We start from the raw sequence: 15,361 nt of genomic DNA, 5'->3' as shown, positions 1-15,361 counted from the left end.
AGGAAAGGTGGCCTTCTGAATTGCTCCGATCACACAACCACTGAGCACACAGTGATCAATAACACATTGGTGATTGCTATGAGAGTAGTAGGGAAATTCCTTGTAATGGCTAAGGAGTGGCCAAAGAGGGTATTATTAAAGATATCTAAGCCAATGATTTTCTGCTCTGAACTCTTGCTGATAGCTGTTCTCACAGGAGTTCAGGCTGGATCCTAATTATGTTTGTGTGCCTGTTTCCCCTAGGAGCCTCAGGAACTATGTGGTTCTCACCTTTGTATAACAAATCCCTGGGGTCTGTTGCATGAAACTGAATCCTTTAATGACAAATGTGTGGGCAGTGGCAACCCTAATGGTCTCTTCAATACATAATCATAGAATCCAGTCCCCCCACCAGACTTTGGGGCTATGGAGGTGGACTGACCACCCATCTGGACGAGTCAGATACAACCCCTAATAAGAATGTTATGCTATACCAAGATAATTGCAAATGTGCAGCTAGTGTGGAGAACGCCAGCCAACTTTTTATAGAGGTAAGACCCTGCTCCCCCTAGAAGGAGATGGTGGAATTGACTGAAAGCAGCAAAGAGTGTGGCGAAGCTGTTATTCCCACTTTACAGATCAAGAATCCAGTTCAGGAAAGTGAAGTGGTTTACCTAAGGTCACACAGCATGTGAGAGGATCTGGTCCCTCCCTACTATATCTGAGGAAAATCTCTTCCTTGCTTGAAGGGGGTTACAGTCCTCCCAAATATCCTGAATTCTCTCCAGAACTCAGAGCACTGTACGTGGGGACTATTCCTCACTCCCTCCTCTGAAAAACGCGGATGCATTGTGTGACTACTATGCAGAAGCCCTCCTCGTCCCTTACTGAAACCTGTGCTCAGAAAACCCCCAACCTAAGTCTTTTACTCTGAGGTAAGTAAACGCGCTGTGTAACATACAAGTGGAAAATGGAATTAAAAGATAAGTTTAGGGGTGGACATTTGACATAGCCATTAAGACAAGGGTTAGGATACCTGCCTTCCCTGTTGGCATGCCTGGGTCAGAGTCCTGAGTCCTGCTTCTGACTCTAGCTTCCTATTGATGGGAACCCTGAGAGGCAGCAGTGATGGCTCAGGTAACTAGGTCCCTGCCAGCAATGTAGAAGACCTAGACAGTGCTCCTGGCTCCCGGCTTTGACCTTGGCCCAGGTCTGGCTGTTGCAAGCATTTGCAAACAAGGGGATGGCAGCTCTCTGTTTCTTTATCTGTTTTCCTCAAATATTTTCAAAGAGATAGTTTGTTTTGGTGCAAAAATTTAAATCCATGCATAGTTTTTCCATAATACACATTTTCCATGAAGTTTAAAAAATATTTATTTATCCGAAAGGCAGATATATATAGATATATAATAAATATAAATAATATATAAATATAAAATATTTATTTATCTGAAAGGCAGATGTAAATACATATATATATATATATATATAGAGAGAGAGAGAGAGAGAGAGAGATCTGCCAGCTGCTGGTTCACTCTCCAAATAGCCCCAAGAGCAGGGGCTGGGCCAAGCTGAAGCCAGGAGTCTAGAATTCTATCCCTGTCTTCATGTGAGTGGCAAGGGCTGAAGCACTTGGGCCATCTTCTGCTGCCTTGCCAGGCAGAGTGCTTTCAAAAGTGGAGCAGCCAGGGCTCAAACCAGCACTCTGATTTGGAATGCCAGCACTGCAGGTAGCAACTTAGCTCGCTTTGCCACAAGAACCCCTCATGAACTTTTTAAAGAATTTAAATTTAAATAGTTTAAATTTCAAAAAATTTTTTGCACCAGAATAAACTTATAATTCAATTTTCTATGGACTTTTTGAAATTGTTTTTGTTTTTGTTTTTTGCTATATTTGAATTCTTAGATCTAAGTTCAAATTCTGGCTGCACCAGTTACTAGTTGTGACATCTGAGCTTCTGTGTCCTTTTTAAAAAAAAAAAAAAGATTTATTTATCTGAAAGGCACAGCTGGTGGTGGTGGGGGAGACAGAGAGATCTTCCATCTGCTAGTTCAGTCCCTAATTGGCTGCAATGGCCAGAGCTGAGTTGCTCTGAAGCTAGGAGCCAGGAGCTTCCTGCGGGTCTCCCACATGGGTGCAGGAGCCCAAGGATTTGGGCTATCTTCTGCTGCCTTCCCAGGTGCATTAGCAGGGAGCTGGATGGGAACTGGAGCAGCCAGGACTCAAATCAGCACCCATATTGGATGCTGGCACTGCAGGTGGCAGCTTTACCCACTATGCTACAGCACTGGCCCCTTCTGAGTCCCTTAAAAAAAGAAAGAAAGAAAAAGAAAACCTGAAAAACAGAGGGGTCAGTGTTATGGCATAGTGGGTAGAACCACTGCCTGAAATGTCAGCATCTCGTATGGGTACAGATTCGAGTCTTGGCTTCTCCACTTCCAATCCAGCCCCCTGCTATTGGCCTGGAAAAGGCAGTGGAAGACAGCCCAAGTGCTTAGGACTCTGTACCCACCCACGTGGGAGACCTGGAAGAAGATCCTGGCTCTTGGTTTCCATCTGGCCAGGGCCTAGCCATTGCAGCCATTTGGGGAGTGACTCAGCAGATGGAAGATCTCTCTCTTTCTTTCTGTGTCTATCCCTCTCTCTAATTCTGACTTTCAAATAAGTAAAATAAATCTTTAAAAATGTTTCTCTTAAAAACTGCAGTAAGACACATATAATACAAAATTAACCATCGTAAACAAGTATTTCAATGGCATTCAGTACATTTACAATGTTAAGCAACCAGCACCATTATCTAGTTTTGGCTTTTTTTTTTTTTTAAGATTTAATTTATATAAAAGGCAGAAGAGTGACATACAGAGATCTTCCGTCTACTGGTTCACTCCCCAAGTGGCTTCAATAGCTCAGGCTGGGTCAGGCAAAAGGCAGGAGCCTGGAACTCCATCTGGTTCTTCCATGAGGCTGTTGGGGGCCTAAGCACTTGGGCTGTCATCTGCTACTCTCCCAGGTGCATCAGCAGGAGGCAGCTGGAACTTGAACTAGGGTTCTTAATATGGGATGCTGGCATTTTGAGGAGCAGCTTAACTAGCTGTGTCACAATGCCAATATGCTTTCTTCACCCCAAAATAAAACTCCATACCCACTTAAAAAAAGATTTATTTATTCATTTATAAGTCAGAATTACAGAAAGAGAGAGAGAGAAAGAGATAATCCATCTGCTGGTTCACTCCCCAAATGGCCACAAGGGCCAGAGCTGGGCCAGGAGCCAGGAGCTTCTTCCAGGTTTCCCGCATGGATGCCGGGGCCCCAGTACCTGGGCCATCTTCCTCTGTTTTTTCCAGGCCATTAGCAGGGAACTGGATTGGAAGTAGAGCAGGTGGACTCAAAAGGCACCCATACGGGATGCTGATGCTGCATATTTCAGCTTAACCCACTGCACCACAGCACCGGCCCCAACCCCATACCCATTAAACAGTTACTCTCCATTCTATCATCTCCCAGCCACATGTAATCACTAATCTATTTTCTGTTTCTATGGATTCACCTATGTGATATATCATATAAGTTGAGTCAAATAATACGTGGCTTGTCTGCATGACATCTTTCATTGGGCATGTTTTCAAGGGTCATCCTTGTGGTAGTGTCTATCAGTACCTCATTCTTTTTATGGCTAAATGATAGTGCATTGTGTGGATGTACCACATGTGATCTATTCCTCTGTCAATGGATATTTGGGCTGTTTCACCTTGGCTTTCATTACTATTGCAATGAACAGTGGTGTATGAGTATCTGTATGAGTTCTTACTTTCCATTCTTCAAAGTTTGCTAATTTTTACGTGAAACACAGAAAGAAAAAGTGAGAGAGCGAGATCTTCAATCCATTGGTTCACTACCCAATTGTGCAAAATGGCCAAGGTTGAGGTAGGCTGAAGCCAGGAGCATGGAATTCCATCCAGGAATGCCACTCCCATGTGAGTGGCAGGGATCTGAATAATTTTTAAGTTGTTTTTAATTATTTGAAATGAAGAGCAACAGAGAGAAGAAGAAAAAGACCTTCCATCCACTAGTTCATTCCCCCATTGGTTGCAGGATCCTAGAACTCCATCCAGTTCTCCCATTTTGGTGGCAGGGTCCCACGTATTCAAGACATCCTTGACTGCTTTCCCAGGTGCATTAGTAGGGAGCTGGATCAGAAGCAGAGCAAATGGGAGACAGGAACTGGCATTCTGATATAAGATGCTGTTGTTGCTGGCAGTGACTTGACCTGCAATCCAGCACCACAACGTGGACTTCAGGGACCTGAATACTTGAGCCGTTATCCACTGCCTCCTGGGATGCACATTAGCAGGAAGCAGGATTGGAAGTGAAGCAGGGACTTAAATCCAGGCAATCTGAAACAGATGAAATGATCCCAAGTGACATCTTAACCACTGCAACAAATGCCCACCCCTTTTCTTTCAATTCTTTTGGGTGTACACCTAGGAGTGAAATTTCTTTTTAAGTTTTATTTATTTATTTGAAAGTTACACAGAGAGAGAAGGAAAGGCAAAGAGAGAGAGAGAGAGAGAGAGAGAGAGAGAGGTGTCTTCCACCTGCTGGTTCACTTTCCAATTGGCCGCAACAGCCAAAGCTGCACCAATCCAAAGCCAGGAGCCAGGAGCTTTCCCAGGCCATAGCAGAGAGCTGGATCAAAAGTGGAGTAGCCGAGACTCAAACTGGCACCCACATGGGATTCCAGCACTAGAGGCAGCAGCTTTAGCCACTATGCCACAACGCCAATCCCCTGGGAGTGAAATTTCTGGGACATATAGTAATCTGGTTTTTGAAAGAACTGCCAAACTGTTTTCCACAGTGGTTGTCCCGTTTACATTCCCACCAGCAGCACAGAAGGTTTCCATTTTTTTTCACATCCTCATTCCTACTTGTTATTTCCTGTTGATTTTCACATAGCCAGCTTACTAGATAGGGGTTGGTATTTCACTGTGGTCATGATTTGCATTTCCCTAATGACTAATGATGCTGAACATCCTTTCATGTGCTTATTGGCCATTTGTATGTCTTCTTAAGAGAAATGTGTTTTCAAGTCTCTTGTTTTCTTTCTTTCTTTCTTTCTTTCTTTCTTTCTCTCTCTCTCTCTCTCTCTCTTTCTTACTCTCTTTCTCTCTCTCTCTTTCCTTTTTTTTTATTTGACAGATAGACAGTAAGAGAGACAGAGATAAAGGTCTTCCTTCCGTTGGTTGGTTCACCCCCCAAATGGCCGCTACAGTCAGAGCTATGCTGATGCAAAGCCAGGAGCCAGGTGCAGGGGCCCAAGCATGTGAACCATCCTCCACTGCCTTCCTGGGCCACAGCAGAGAGCTGGACTAGAAAAGGAGCAACCGGGACTAGAACCCAGCACCCATATGGGATGCCAGCGCCGCAGGCAGAGGATTAACCAAGTGAGCCACAGCGCCAGACCAAAGTCTCTTGTTTTCAAGTCAAATGTTATTTTTAATAAAATATTTGCTCAATAGGCAGAGACAGAGAGAGAAAGAAACAGTGCTCCCATTCATTCTCCAAAATACCCACAACAGCCATGAGGTTGACGTCAGGAGCTGGAAAAGCAGTCTACATCTCCTATATAGGTGGCCGGAATCCAATTACTTGAGCCATCACCTGCTGCTTCTCAGGGTCTTCATTAGCTGGGAGCTGAAATCAGGAGCCAGAGCCAGGAATTGAACCCAGGCACTCTGGTGTGGGCCTCAGGCATTCTAACCGGCATCTTGACTGCTAGGACAAATGCCCACCACTACCCATTTCTAATTTGGATTGCTTGTATCTTTGTCAAACTGTTGAAGTTATTTATGAATTATTGATATTAAACTTCTATAGGATATACGATTTGCAAATTTGCAGATTTCTTGCACTGTGTAAGCTATCTTTCACTTTCTAGTTATTGATGCACTAAAGTTTTAAATTTGGGGGCTACCATCACAGTGTAGCAGGTAAAGCTGCTGTCTGTCACACTGGCATCTCATATTCGTGCTAGTTCGAGTTCCAGCTGCTCCACTTCTGATCCAGCTCCCTGCTAATATACCTGGGAAAGCATCAGAGGATGACCCAAGTGCTTGGGCCTCTGCACTCACATGGGAGACCTGGATGAAGCTCTTGGCTTAGGACTGGCCCAGCTCCAGCCATTGTAGCCATTTGGGGAGTGAAGCAGAGGATGGAAGATCTCTTCTCTGTCTCTCCCTCCCTTCCTTCCTCTCTCTCTCTAACTCTGCCTTTCATATAAATGAATCTTTAAAAAAATTAATGAATTCCAAGCCTTCTACGATCTGAAGAGAAACCAGAATATAAGCCTTCTACTTTTATAATGCTTTTTTTATTGCATCTAAGAACATATAGCATAAAATGTATCATTAGCCGTTATACTGTAAGTGTATTAGATTGACATTGTTGTACAACTATTATCACTATCCATCTCCAGAACTTTTTTGTCTCCCCAAATTGAAACTCTGTATCTATTCCCAACTCACCTCCTGGCAACCATTATTCTACTTTCTATGTCTATGAAATTGACTATTTGAGGCATCTTATAGAAGTGAAATCATATAATATTTGTCCTTTTTTTAAAAAAGATTTATTTATTTATTCCAAAGGAAGAATTATGGAGAGAAAGAGACAAAGGGAGAGACAGACATAGAGAGCTCTTCCATCCACGGGTCCACTCCCCAAATGGCTACAACAGCTGGAGCTGGACCCATCCAAAGCCAGGAGCCAGGAGCTTCCTATGGGTCTCCCACGTGGGTTCTGGGGCCCAAGCACTTGGTCCACTTTCTGCTGCTTTTCCCAGCTGCAGTAGCAGAGAACTGCATTGGAATTGGCAACTAAAAGGGATGCCACAGGCTAAAGCTTTACTCACTATGTCACAATGCTGGCTGCCTGAATATTTGTCTTTTTTATGTCTGGCTTAATTCACTTCACACAGCATCCTCAAGGTTCATCCATGTTGTAGCATGTATCAGAATTTCCTTCTGATAATAAATGAATAAGATTCCATTACACGTAGAGGCCACATGTTATTTATCCAGTCATCTTTTGGTTGTCTCTTGGGTTGCTTCCACCTTTTGGCTATTGTGAATGATGCTGCTGTGAATGTAGATGCATAAATATCTGTTCAAATGCCTGACCGCACTACTTTTTTTTTTTTTAAGATTTTTTATTTATTTATTTGAGAGGTAGAGTTACAGAGAGTGAGAGGGAGAGACAGAGAGAAAGGTCTTCTGTTGGTTCATTCCCAGGTTCACTCCCCAGATGGCTGCAACAGTTGGAGCTGTGCCAATCCAAAGCCAGGAGCCAGGTGCTTCTTCCCAGTCTCCCACAGTGGTGCAGGGGCCCAAGGACTTGGGCCATCTTCCACTGCTTTCCCAGGTCACAGCAGAGAGCTGGATCAGAAGTGGAGCAGCCGGGACTCCAACTGGCACCCATATGGGATGCCGGTGCCGCAGGCGGAGGATTAACCTACTGCACCACAGCCCCCACCCCTGACCTCACTACTTTTGAATGTATATCCAGCAACAGAAGGATGGCAATGCTATATTTAATTTCTTGAGGAACCACTGCACTGTTTCTCTCCCATACGTGATATACCAGTTTACATCTCTATTAATATGCAAGGGTGACAATTTCTCCATATCCTTGCTAATAACTTATTTTCTAGTTTTTTTTTTTTTTTTTTTTTTTTGGACAGGCAGAGTTAGAGAGAGAGAGAGAGACAGAGAGAAGGTCTTCCTTTTTCTGTTGGTTCACCCCCCAAATGGCTGCCACGACTGGTATGCTGTGGCCGGTGTGCTGCGCCGATCTGAAGCCAGGAGCCAGGTGCTTCCTCCAGGTCTCCCATGCAGGTGCAGAGCCCAAGCACTTGGGCCATCCTCCACTGCCTTCCTGGGCCACAGCAGAGAGCTGGCCTGGAAGAGGGGCAATTGGGACAGAATCCGGCCCCCCAACCGGGACTAGAATCCGGGGTGCCAGTGCCGCAGGCGGAGGATTAGCCAAGTGAGCTGTGGTGCCGGCCTCTAGTTTTCTTTCTAAAAATTTATTTATTTATTTGGGGGCCGGCACTGTGACGCAGCGAGTTAATACCCTGGCCTGAAGCACCGGCATCCCATATTGGCTCCGGTTCAAGACCTGGCTGCTTCACTTCCGATCCGCCTCTCTGCTACAGCCTAGGAAAGCAGTGGAAGATGGCCCAAGTCCTTGGGCCCCTGCACCCATGTGGGAGACCCGGAAGAAGCTCCTGGCTCTTGGCTCCGGATCAGTGCAGCTCTGGCTGCTGCGGCCCATTGGGGAGTAAACCAGCAGACGGAAGACCCCCCCCCCCCCGTGTAAAATAAATAAATAAAATAAATAAATTTATTTATTTGAAACACAGAATTACAGAGAGGCAGAGGCAGAAAAGAGAATTCTTTCATCAGCAGGCCCACTCCCCAAATGGCTGCAACAGCCAGGGCTGGGCCGATCTGAGGCAAGGAACCAGAAGCCTCCTCTGGGCCTCCCACGTCGATGCAGGGGCCTGAGTACTTGGGCCATCCTCCACTGCCTTCCCAGGCCATAGCAGAGAACAGGATCTGAAGCGGAGCAGCCAGGATCTGAACTGATGCCTGTATGGGATGCCAGCACTTCAAGCGGTGGATTTATCTGTTATGCCTCAGCGCTTTATTTTCTGTTTTTTCAAAAAATTATTTTGGGGTTGGTGTTGTGGTGGTATAGCAGGTTAAGCTTTTGCCTGTAACACTGGCATCCCATATGGACAGCAGTTGGAGAGCCAGCTGTTCCACTTCCAATCCAGCTCCTTGCAAGTACACCTGGGAAAGCAGCAGAAGATGGCCCAAGTGCTAGGACCCCTGCACCCACATGGGAGATCTGGAAGAAGCTCCAGACTTCTGCATCAGCCTGGCCCAATCCCAGCTGTTGTGGCCATTTGGGGAGTGAACCAGCAGATGGAAGATCTCCCTCTCTCTCTCTGTAACTCTGCCTTTCAAATAAATAAAAAATATTTTAAAAATTATAATAGCCGCATTAATGGGTGTGAAGTGGTATCTTATTTTATTTGCATTTCTCTCAGTGATTAGTGATGTTTCATGTCTATTCATGTGCTTATTGACCATGTTATATATCTTCTTTGGAGAAACATTTATTCAAGTCTTTCATCTATTTTTGAATATAAGCTTTAATTTTGTTGTTATCAAATTGTAGGAGTTTATATGTCCTAGATACTTATTATCAGATAAGTGATTTGAACATATTTTCTCCCATATCATGGATTGCTTTTTCATTTATAATGTTCCTTGATTGCACACAAGCTTTTGATTTTGATGAAGGCCAACATATCTATTTTTTTCTGCTGTTGCTTGTGCTTTAGTTCTCAAGTCCAATAAATCATTATTAAACCCAGTGTCATGAGGTTTTCCCCATATGTTTTCTTCTAAGAGTTTTATAGTTTTAGCTTTTACATTTAGATTTTTCATCCATTTTGACTTAATTTTCCCATAGGATGTAAGGTATTCTTTTGCATGTGGAGATGCAGCTTCCCAGCACCACTGGCTGAAAAGAATTGTCTTTCCCACATTGAATGGTCTTGGCACCAATGCTGAAAATCATTCGACTACAAGGACTTATTTCTGGGCTCTGTATTCTACTCAGTTGGTCTATCTGTCAATCTTCGCATCAATATCATATTGTTTTGATTACTGTAACTTTGGAGTAAGTCTTGACGTCAGGAAACGTGAGTCCTCCAACTTTGTTATTTTTGCAAGACTTTTTTGGGGGTGCTATTTGGGATCCCTTGAGGTTTCACCTGAATTTTAGGATGGGTTTTTCTGTTGGGATTTGAGAGGGATTGCACTGAATCTCTAGATCACTTTGGATAGTATTGGTATCATACCAATATTATCTTTCAATCTATGAACACTAGCAGTTTTTCCACTTAGTTGCCTTCTTTAATTTCTTAAATGTTTTTCTTTTTCTTAATGAAGAATGGGATGGGAGAGGGAGTAGGAGGTAGGACACTTTGGGGGTGAGAGGGTGGGTATGGGGGTGGAGAACCGTTATATTCTAAAAGCTGTACCTATGAAATTTATATTTATTAAATAAAAGCTTTCTAAAAAATATTTTTCTTTTTCATCTACTTGAAAGGCAGAGTGGCAGAGGGGAGAGAGGTCTTCCATTCACCGGCTCACTCCCCAAATGCCTGCAACATCAGGATCTGGGCCTGGCTAAAGTCAGGAGCCAGGGACCCCATCTAGATCTCCCACATGGGTGGCAGGGACCCAAGTACTTGAATCATCATATGCTGCCTTCCAGGATGCATTAGCAGGAAGCTAGATGGACAGCATAACAGTGGGACTTGAACTAGCACTCTAATATGGGATACAAGGCCCCCAGCAAGGAATGGTCAGAGTACCAATCAGTGTTAGGCTACTGAGAGAAGTGAGCCAGCTATTGAGGCATCCTTTGCCCGTTAAGAATCTAGCATGAAGTTTCTCTTGCTTGAGGAAGCACAGAACCTCCAGAGGCTTGGCGCTTGTTGCTTTCTAATCCACGAGCCTGCCTTTTCCAGAAGAACACCAAAATGCCTTTCCACAGGCAGAGCCTTTTCTTTTTTTTCTTTTCTTTTCTTTCTTTTTTTTTTTTTTTTTTGACAGGCAGAGTGGACAGTGAGAGAGATAGAGAGACAGAGAGAAAGGTCTTCCTTTGCCGCTGGTTCACCCTCCAATGGCCGCTGCAGCCGGCGCACCGCGCTGATCCGATGGCAGGAGCCAGGCACTTATCCTGGTCTCCCATGGGGTGCAGGGCCCAAGCACCTGGGCCATCCTCCACTGCACTCCCTGGTCACAGCAGAGAGCTGGCCTGGAAGAGGGGCAACCGGGACAGAATCCGGCACCCCGACCGGGACTAGAACCCGGTATGCCGGCGCCACAAGGCGGAGGATTAGCCTAGTGAGCTGTGGCGCCAGCCAAGGCAGAGCCTTTTCACTACTTCCAGAGGAGAGGCTAAATGGAAAACCAGGTGTGTATGTGTGCAACACTGTGGTGGAATGAGGTGAAAAGGTCATATCAAGATGGCCGCTGAGGTGAAAAGTTCATGCTAAGATGGCCACTGAGGTGAAAAGTTCATGCCAAGATGGCCACTGACAACAGAAACTGCCTGGCAACAGGCCATGATTGGATGGCTTCGGAAACCACATGACAACAGAGGAAACCACATGACAACAGAGCCTGACTGGTAACAGGCTGTGACTGGATGGCTTTGGAAACTGCCTGACAACAGGCTGTGATTGGATGGGGCATAGACAGCCCCTTGACCAGATTGGCTGGTCTTGGCTATATAAGCTGTTGTACTAACTCAAATAAACCAGTCTGCAGGCTGCTCGCCTCTGGCCTGCTTTCACCTGACTCCTGGGGTCTGTGTGGTGACTCCGCGCCTCTTGCCCCCACCTGGCTCCTCCTCTCAGAAACTAATCCACTGCAACATTGTTGAGAAATCAACTGCAACATCACACAGTGATAACATTTCATTCAGGTGCAAATGAGTGGCATGGCCCTTTCTGGAGAGTCAGTTCCCATGGAGGGGCCAGCTTTGCAGCCCAGTGGGTTAAGTCACTGCCTGTATCATCCGCATCCCATATGAGTGTCAGTTTGAGTCCCAATAGCTACACTTCGGATCCAGCTCCCTGCTGATGCACCTGGGAAAGCAGCAGAAGATGGTCCAAGTTCTTGGGCTCCTGTCACCCACCTGGGAGAGCTACATGGAGTTCTAGGCTCCTGGCTTTGACCTGAAACGGCCCCAGTTGTTGTAGCCATTCGGGAGTGAACAAGCAGATGGAAGATCTCTCTCTTTCTCTAACTCCGCCTTTCAAATAAATAAATACATCTCTCTCTCTCTCTCTCTCTCTTAAATATATATTTGTGTATTTGAAAGAGTTACAGAGAAAGAGGGAGAGACAGGGAGAGAGAGATCTTCCATCTGCTGATTTATTCCCAGATGGCCGTAGCATCAGCGATGGGCCAGGTGGAAGCCAGGAGCAAGGAGCTTCATCCAGGTCTCCCACGTGGGTGGCCATGTTAAAATGCATTTCTTCTTCCTCCTCTTTTTAAAATTTTTATTTATTTATTTGAGAGAGAGAGAGTTACAGACAGAGGGAAAGACAGGGAGAAGTGTCCTCTGTCTGCTGGTCTACTCTCCAAATGGCTGCAACAGCCAGAGCTGAGCTGATCTGAAGCCAGAAGCCAGGAGCTAGGAGCCAGGGGAGCCTCTTCCAAGTCTCCAACGTGGACGCAGGGGCCCAAGCACTTGGGCCATCGCCACTTTCCCAGGCCTTAAGCAGAGAGCTGGATTGGAAGAGGAGCAGCAGGGACATGAACCAGTGCCTTTACAGGATTCCTGCACTGTAGGCGGCAGCTTAGCCCAGGATGCCGCAGCACTGGCCTTTCCGCTGCTTTTCCCAGGCCATTTGCAGGGAGCTGGATGCGAAGTGGAGCAGGCCGGATTCGAACCCGCCCATATGGGATGTCAGCGCTAGGCCCCAACACCTGCCCAAGCAAAGAAATCTTAAAAAAAATTTTTTTCCCCATGGATAGTTTGAGATAACACATGTTTATTTTTGTAATTATTTTGCTGTGGAAATCATTGCGTTTGGTTTCTAGATGTATGAAGGCCCAGGTGAAAAGGGAGGTGGAAATGAGAAAGGCATTTTTATTCTTTTGATTTTATGAGGGAAAACAAGCAAAACCTTCCAACGGAAGATCCACTTCTGTATTAAAAAAATCATTTTGCCAATATTCACGGTTTGGGAGGAGGAGGAGAGGGAAGCCGGGCTGCGGGGAGAGAGCTGGAGTCCCGATGGCAGTACTTCCCACCTGATTCCCTCACCTCCGCTGGAGCGTCACTGGTCAAGAAAGCCCCTTCTGGCCTCAGTTCCTCGTCAGACAGGATAGGGGGTGAGGCTGTTGAAGGAAAAGGCGGGAGTCACGCGGTGCACAACAATTTCAGGGCTCCTTGAGGCTGAGGCAACCGCTGTGAGAGGCGCTGTCATCCACGACCCTCCCCCAAGTGCAGCCCCAGACTCCTGTCTCCACCCGGGCTCCTAGCAGCGCCTCCGTCCCAAATAACAAGCCTCCTGGGTTGTCCCCAAGCGAGGAATGGAGGCTCGTCTGAGGCGCTAAGTGGTTGGTGAACGGAAAGCCATCCCCTTGAACCCACCTCTGGAACTGTTACCAGGCAGATTCTGGCCTGGGAGTTTCGTGCCGCATTCACTCCCGAAACGGTGCCCTGAGGTAGATACTGGCTCCCTCCCGAGAGGAGCCGCCGTGCGCCCCGTTCAGGGGAGCAAGGGCCTCCGGTCGCATCTCAGCGGAACTTTCCTGTCGACGGTGCGTGTTCCCGTCCGGGCGACCGGGCGCGCGGGCCGGGAGGGGGACTCTTTCTGGCGCGGACCGCGAGCGGAGGCTGCGAGCGCCGCCGCCGGAGAAGACCGTCGCTCGGCCGGAGCGAGTCCTCGGCGTCCGGGCCTGGCCGGCTGATTCCCGCCTCAGCCGCCGCCCCCGCCACCACAGACTGCCCGGGCGGGCTCAGCGGGAAGCGAGGTCCCTCGGCCCTGCCCGATCCGGCGCGGCCCGGATTCGCGGCGTGGGAGGTGAGAGCCGGTGCCGGTCCCCGGCTCCCAGCCGGGGCCGCTGAGACCCGCAACAATGGGGGCCGAGAGGGGACGCGGCTCGGCCCCTGCAGTGCAGCGGCCTGGGGCAGCAAAGCGGTACCGGCGGCCCGGGCCTTGGGGGCACTGGGTCCGATCTGGGAAACTCCGTTGGCCGGAGGCTTGGCCGGGGTCTTGGCCTCTACGCGGGGGCCTCAGGGGCGAGTTATTTGGGATTTTGCGGCCAGGGAAGGGAGGCACAGAGGCACGGAGACTCCACTGTAGTGACTGCGAGCTCGGCTTTTGATGCCGGCGCCCCAGAGGCTGATTATAGCGGGGTGGCTGGGGAGGGGGTGGTGTTTGGAATTTTAGGGGCCTCTGTGGGCCTGATCTCTAAGGAGCAAGCAGATGCGTCTCCTCCACACCCCCTCCGCAAGCTCTGGGAATTGGGCAGCTTGGGGTAGGGCTGGGGGGAGAGAACATGGAGAGTTTAGCTTCGCTAAGGTAACTGGTGGTTAGTTCCTGGAAAGGCAGAGGCACGGAAGAGTTGAGCGAAGAGGTGACTCTGCGGGCCCCAGATGCACCGGGCTGAGGAGTTGTCAGGCAGAGAACTTGACACAGGAGTGAGTAGTGAGGGCGGTGAGCGGTATTGGCTGCCGAGGTGTTTCCAGGAGGCCGGTGGGAGTTGTGATTTGGGGAGTGTAGAGGAGGCTCGGGTAGGCTGCTGAGGCTAGAGAATCAGTTTTATGTGGGTCACAGTGGCGGCAGCCTGGGAGGCAAACAAGGGAACTTTGCAGAGTGGGCTTCCTGGTGGAGATTGACCTCTTACTGCGGGGGAGTGGGTGACTCAGATCTGCTAGTCTCCTGTTGCTTGCTAACTAACCGACGTGGCTGCCTATGTTGATGACTGGAGGTTGGGGTGGGTGAGCCTGGGTGAGTGTATTCCTGGGTGAAGGGCGATGTGGACTCTTCTTACTCCACGTCACAGACAGTATTTTAAGTAAGGCGTTTCTTTGTGATATTTCCATCCAAGGCTTTCCTCTGTTCATTTGTTTCTTTCCTCCTTTGTTTTTGAGTTGTGACTCATACTTTCTTTTCAGCACTGTGGCTATTGTTTGTAATGATAGACAAACTCAGACACTATAATACATGTCCGTTGCAGGGGTTTTCAGTGCAATCCTGATATATCTGAATCAATTTAGAAGCCTCTTTTCACTCATCTGTGGGCCATTACTTAGTGTTTGCAACTCCAGAGAGGGATGTGAAAATCCCAACAGTTCATGTTGATGAAAGCTCTTTATTTCCCTAAATCCATGACATTTCATTTTCTTTTACTACTTGAAGTCATTACATTGAGTCTGACAAATCTCAGTGGCTGTCATTTCAGGACCCCTGTTAACTCTCATGGGACACTATCTTCCCTAGAAGTGTTATCCATGCTCAATGAATTTAGTCTATGCTCTGTGTCTGTCTGCGACAGTATCTATCATTGAAAGACAGTTGCAACTCCAACTCTGAGGCTTGCAGCTGTGCATCAGCACTCTGTGTCTAGTATTCAGGCAAACGTTGGTGTGTTGTCTACAGATAAGGTATTATAGGGAACCCCACACGACGGAAAAAGCAGAATCAACTTCTCAGTTTTAGATTAGAGTTTACACAGGAGATACTGCCTAATTGGAGTCTAATATAAAGTTTCAGATGAGATG

General features: G+C 47.2%; 1 protein-coding gene and 1 long non-coding RNA gene across 4 annotated transcripts in view; one reads left to right on the top strand and one right to left on the bottom strand.

Moving 5' to 3' along the window:
- RAD54L2 (RAD54 like 2) overlaps nt 1-15,361 on the top strand; it is a 151,328-nt gene that overhangs the window by 6,761 nt on the left and 129,206 nt on the right. The window contains exon 1 of one of the 3 annotated variants that reach the window (XM_070050757.1): nt 13,260-13,395. The exons of 1 other annotated variant lie outside the window; for it this stretch is intronic. The gene's annotated coding sequence lies outside the window, so the exon portion shown is untranslated. Of the gene's footprint in view, nt 1-13,259; nt 13,396-13,518; nt 13,659-15,361 lie in introns of those variants that run through there. One more of the 3 variants, XM_002713224.5, reaches the window with a different exon arrangement.
- On the bottom strand, nt 12,601-13,394 carry LOC108177108 (uncharacterized). The gene is made up of 2 exons (XR_001793867.3): nt 13,226-13,394; nt 12,601-12,969 (listed from the first exon to the last, which is right to left on the bottom strand). It is a non-coding gene; the product is annotated as an uncharacterized lncRNA (long non-coding RNA).

This window comes from Oryctolagus cuniculus, chromosome 10 (assembly GCF_964237555.1).
Source record: "Oryctolagus cuniculus chromosome 10, mOryCun1.1, whole genome shotgun sequence".
NCBI classification, from domain to species: domain Eukaryota; kingdom Metazoa; phylum Chordata; class Mammalia; order Lagomorpha; family Leporidae; genus Oryctolagus; species Oryctolagus cuniculus.
This window is presented reverse-complemented; position numbering and strand designations above follow the sequence as displayed.